We start from the raw sequence: 5,919 nt of genomic DNA, 5'->3' as shown, positions 1-5,919 counted from the left end.
TGCCATTGGCTGGTCTGAGCATAGCGTCCGGAGCAGGCGCCGCTGTGTCCCCCGCCCGCCCGGAGCGGGAGCGGGGGCGGAGCTCGCCCGGCCACGTTGTCGTCGCGCTGGAGCGTGCGGGGCAAATCCGGGATTCCCGGAGTTCGGCGTGCGTCGGCGCCTGCCGCGTGGCGTGCCTTGCTGTGCGGCGGTCGTTTTGCCCGTGGTTCGATTCTCTCGCTCCATTTGTGCAAATTTACCAGCGCCTGCTCAGTGCTGGCCCTTGGAGTTTAGGGAAAAGGGGCTTCCAGTTTGGTGGGACTGTCACAGAGCAGGGCGTGCTGTCGCGCAAGACCCCTGTCCTCCCGGGGTGGGGTGGCCCGGGAATCCTGAAGGGTGGTTAGTGGTTATAGTATGTAGCCAGTCTCAAGAAAGATGCAGAGGGGATGAACTCGGATACAGTACGAGGTAAAACCCACAGAACTTGGTGACGGGCTGCGAAGAATGAGGGAGGGGCAACGATTCACTTATTGAACAAAGACTGACCTTTAACTATGCTGGGTCCAGGTCTTGGGACGGGATGGATGGGGCTGCCACTCAGAAGAGGAGTCACAGAAATGAGTTCAAGAGAAGGTAATTGGATTTCGGCCATCAGCCCCGGCAACTCCTGAGCGGAGGCAGTCAGAAGTAGTTGCATGGCCCCTGTCCAAGGACATCGATGGGAGGGTTCAGTCTGACGGGAGTGGGAGTTGGGGAGCAGAAGGCCTGGAAGAAGCCCCACAGGAGCGCCAACCTTGGGGTCACCGGAGGAGGGGACTGAGCCAGAGACGGGCAAGCAGCAGTGACGTTGCAAGGAACGAGGGCGCGCGGCCGGCCAGGACAGCAGGGAATGGTGCCCACCAGTGGCCGGGCTGAGAGCAGCCTTGTGGAGGAGCAGAGGGTGGGACATGGAGGCAGGGAGGACGGCTATGGGGAGTACTTGCAGTCAACAGAGGGTGTATTTATTTTGCGGATGAGAGACTTTAGCTTGTTTAGAGCTGTTTGAAGTTGTTGGACTGGGAAGAGGGTGTCCATCTAGGAGGAAGAGAGCTGAAATGTGGCTTAAAGCCCCTAAGGAAGAGAGGAGGGGGCATAGTTAGGTGGGGAGTGGCCTGTGCTTCCCCACAGTGGCACTCTGGGAACTGTACAGAGGCATTGTGGGCAGTGCGGAGGGCCCACTTGCGGTGGGTAATATTGACCTCCAAGGCTGGGTGTCTTTCTCTGCTGTGGATTTGCTCAGAAAAAGGCTTCTGGACTCATCCGGGAGGCAGAAGTGGGCTTGAGGAGTCAAAGAGAGCAGTCAGTGATGAAGCGTGCCATTCAGGCTACACAAGGAGACCTGGTGGGCTGAAGGAGGCTGGCAGACCGGGACAGTGGGAGAACCAGCTAGATGTCCTGCCGAGGAAGACATGGTAGTGTGACAGCAGTCGCTGGACGATGGCAGGCTGGGAGATTATGGGGCGGGAGGTGGCATCTGAATTCCTGGTATCAGGAAGAGGTTTGATGGTGTGGCTGAATTGGAGCAGAGGGGCAGGTCTTTGGAGTTGAGGTCGTGGTACAAAGAGCCCAAAGGCCACTAGGATGGTGGTGGTGGTGATGGAGGGAAGGCTGGTAACCAGAGAGCAGGGGAGTAGCCAGGAGGAAGGTGGGCAGAGGCCAGAGGTATGGCTTAAACCCCAGAGGGTGTGTGTGTGGGCGGACGGAGTACATGTGGGCTTGCGGAGCAGAGGCTGGTGATCTGACCTTGAAGAGCATGGGAAAATGACCAGCCTGCACTGGAGAGGGCCGTGGGGCAGCTGGGTCCTGTGGAGTCAAGTGCCAGTTACTGCTGTGGGAGGTGACGGCAGCGTGTGAAGGGGCTGGGAGGGAGAGGAGGGGGTTTATCAGGACAGCACTGAGTTGTGCCCTCCAGTGGCCCTGCTGGGCCGGGGAGGACAATCAGAAGTGTGGAAGAGACACAGCAGGAGAGGGACGTGGGTGAGGAGCAAGGGATGGACAGCACGGATCGCTTGTGAGAACACAAGAGTTCTTTATTCTTTTCTCTATGATAGAGAGAACATGCATACCTAAGAGAAGCACCCTCCACAGTGTCTCCTCACGCCCTGATCCTTTTACCCAGCCCTAAGCTCAGGATCCTGGGTGCCTGGTGTTTTCAGGCCAACCCAGGGATCTGAACCTGTGGTTGACCACATGGCTTCCAGCCTGACAGGGCAGCATTTGTTACCACTGGGCCACAGCAGCTGTGCTATGAGAACCTCACAGGCCAGCCTTGCCCAGGCCCCCAGCGTTGGCAGTGAGTGAGGCTGGGGCGTCAGTGCTGTTCTGCTCCAGGGCCAACTGCCTTCAGTGGAGAGAACCCCCTTCTATGAGGGGGTAAGTCAGCAAGGATCAAGAAGTGGGGGGACCAGCAGGTGGTGTAATGGTTATGTCACTGGACTCCCATGTACTTGACTGTGGGTTTGAGTCTGGCACCTGGTGGCTTAAACTCACGCCAGGCGCGTGTGCACCCAAGATCCTGAGAGGAGAATGGAGGAGAAGGGATTGCAGAGTGGCCCTCCCCCCCGGGGAGGGGGTGATTTCTCACTTTCTGTCTGTCTCTTTCTGGTAAGTGCAGGTGCCCTATAGCAAAAACCTCTCTAAATAAATAAAAAAAGTAGCTGTTGCTACTTCCAGGGGGAAAAAAAGGTCGATGTCTGGGAAACAGAAGTTACCTGAAGAGAGACTATTTTGTTTACAAAGTAAACTTTATGGCCTGGTGGCTAAGGGTGCTGGACTCCTACATGGCCGACTGTGGTTTGAGTTCTTGACCTGGCGGCTTGCTTTCTTGTTTTCCCTCTCACTCTGCCTCTCTCTGATCAAATTAAGTAAAGTTAAATTTTCAAAAATTCTAAAAACAAACAAACAAAACAAACAAACTAGTTTTAAGAAAACAATAATAAAAATAAAAGCCAAGTTGCTGGGCCAGCCAGTGGCATGGTGGTTAAGGTCACTGGATTCCACATGGCTGTGTGGTTCAAGTCCTAGACCTGGCAACTTGAAAAACACGCCAGATATGTGTGTGCCCAAAATCCTGAAAGGGGGGAGAAATGGAGGAGGGATTGCACCATGACCATTCCCCCACAGGGAGGTGCTTTCTCACCACTTTCTGTGTCTCTGTCTCCAGCAAGCACATGCACCCTTGGGGGAAAAAAAAAATCAAGTTGCTCCTTTTCAGCCTCCACTCCCCACTGCTATGGACAGCTCCCCTCTCTTCCTCCTTTAGATAATCTAGGGCCAGTCTCCTCATGAGGAAACTGAGGCTTGAAATGGAGTTCAGGAAGTGAATGAGGGGACCAGCAGTTAGCATCATGGCTATGTCGCTGGACTCCCATGTAGTCGACCACAGTTCGCGTCCCGGACCCGGTGGCTTAAAACTCACGCCAGGCTTGTGTGCGTGCGTGCCCAAGATCCTGAGAGGAGAATGGAGGAGAAGGGACTACGGTGTGGCCATCCCCTCTGGGGGGTGATTTCTTGCTTTCTGTCTCTGTCTCTCTCTGTTTGGCGAGTGCACGCGCCCTATAGCGAAAACCTCTCAAAAAAAAAAAAAAGGAAGTGAATGACAAATCAGGGACCAGAACCCTTATATCCTAACTTCCAGCCCTGGAAAGAAAAAAAGTGGCTGTTGCTACTTCCAGGGGGAAAAAAAGGTCGATGTCTGGGAAACAGAAGTTACCTGAAGAGAGACTATTTTGTTTACAAAGTAAACTTTATGGCCTGGTGGCTAAGGGTGCTGGACTCCTACATGGCCGACTGTGGTTTGAGTTCTTGACCTGGCGGCTTGCTTTCTTGTTTTCCCTCTCACTCTGCCTCTCTCTGATCAAATTAAGTAAAGTTAAATTTTCAAAAATTCTAAAAACAAACAAACAAAACAAACAAACTAGTTTTAAGAAAACAATAATAAAAATAAAAGCCAAGTTGCTGGGCCAGCCAGTGGCATGGTGGTTAAGGTCACTGGATTCCACATGGCTGTGTGGTTCAAGTCCTAGACCTGGCAACTTGAAAAACACGCCAGATATGTGTGTGCCCAAAATCCTGAAAGGGGGGAGAAATGGAGGAGGGATTGCACCATGACCATTCCCCCACAGGGAGGTGCTTTCTCACCACTTTCTGTGTCTCTGTCTCCAGCAAGCACATGCACCCTTGGGGGAAAAAAAAAATCAAGTTGCTCCTTTTCAGCCTCCACTCCCCACTGCTATGGACAGCTCCCCTCTCTTCCTCCTTTAGATAATCTAGGGCCAGTCTCCTCATGAGGAAACTGAGGCTTGAAATGGAGTTCAGGAAGTGAATGAGGGGACCAGCAGTTAGCATCATGGCTATGTCGCTGGACTCCCATGTAGTCGACCACAGTTCGCGTCCCGGACCCGGTGGCTTAAAACTCACGCCAGGCTTGTGTGCGTGCGTGCCCAAGATCCTGAGAGGAGAATGGAGGAGAAGGGACTACGGTGTGGCCATCCCCTCTGGGGGGTGATTTCTTGCTTTCTGTCTCTGTCTCTCTCTGTTTGGCGAGTGCACGCGCCCTATAGCGAAAACCTCTCAAAAAAAAAAAAAAGGAAGTGAATGACAAATCAGGGACCAGAACCCTTATATCCTAACTTCCAGCCCTGGGCTCTTACCAGGGTCTGAATGGTGTTTAGTTCAGGTTTTCTATTTCTAGGGCAGAGTAGCACCCTCCCCAAGGTCTCCAGCTCAGGACCTAGGCTCAGGGGAGGCCTGGCAAGCCTGGAACACTACACCACTGCACCCACGCAGGAACCTGGGAACAATGCTCCCAAGGCCCCAATGCCCAGATGGCCCCAAGGCCCCAATGCCCAGATGGACATGGAGGCAGTTTTTAACAGAGTATAGACTCTTGTTTCCTTGTTGATAACACCTGGTTGCTGAGGGAAGTGTGGGGCCCTGAGCTATGTGCCAAGTGTATAGTTGTCGACGTGACTGCTCCTCATGAAACATCACACCCAGGAACCGGCATGCCCTGTACACGCAGGATGTGTGCCCCTGTTATCTGGGTTGGCCAGGAGTAGATCATGGCATGAAGACTCTGTCGGAGGGGCCTGTCACTCTCATGGAAGGATCCTTAAAAAAATCTCTCCGGCTGCTGTATTCTGTTTGAGATTGCTCTAGTGGGGGATCCACAACTCTTATTTGATGAAGTCAGATAACTCAGAATGCAAAGAGCCCTGGGACAGGTCGACTGAAGAGGACATGGCCAACCTGCAGTCAGCACCCTAAGCACGTGTTCAGGGAAAGAATGACTTTTCTGTTCTCATGGGCAGACAATGTTTAGCACTTTCTGCAAATGATTTATATTGTGATGAGACAATTTAACACCATTAGCCCAGCAGTGATCGCTATGGCGAGGAAAAGGGAATTCGTGCATTGAAACCATAACTGGATGGTGCTTGGAGAAAGCCACCTCACTCTGGCAGCAACTATGGAAAGCTCTCTCTGCTCCTGTTTGACTTTTCTCACCCCGCCTCCTTTCCCACTGCCTTCTCTATGTATTTTAAGGTCCAGTGGAAGCCCACCCATTGCCTTTATTCGGTGGCACTGCTACTGCCTCTGAGTCTGTCCTTTTGCAGTCTGAGCAGCAGTGACCTAGTACATGAATCCAGATGTGTCTCCCACTGGACCACAAGTTCCCTGAAAACAAAGACTGCACCTTACACATTGTGACTTTATTAACACAAAGCTGGGGTTTTGTTGATGAGTGAAACACAGGCTGTCACCTGGGGTAACGGTGACAGGAACACTGGAGCCTGACCAGCCAATGGCTCAAAGAAGATCTATCACATTTCAAGAGGTTCTGCTGCTATGGAAAATGATAAGACCAGGAAAGTCTCCAATCAGCAGCTGGCTTGCCCA

Source organism: Tupaia chinensis, unplaced genomic scaffold (assembly GCF_000334495.1).
Source record: "Tupaia chinensis unplaced genomic scaffold, TupChi_1.0 Scaffold143921_1, whole genome shotgun sequence".
In the NCBI taxonomy this organism is placed as follows: domain Eukaryota; kingdom Metazoa; phylum Chordata; class Mammalia; order Scandentia; family Tupaiidae; genus Tupaia; species Tupaia belangeri.
Note: the sequence above shows the minus strand (reverse complement) of the source record.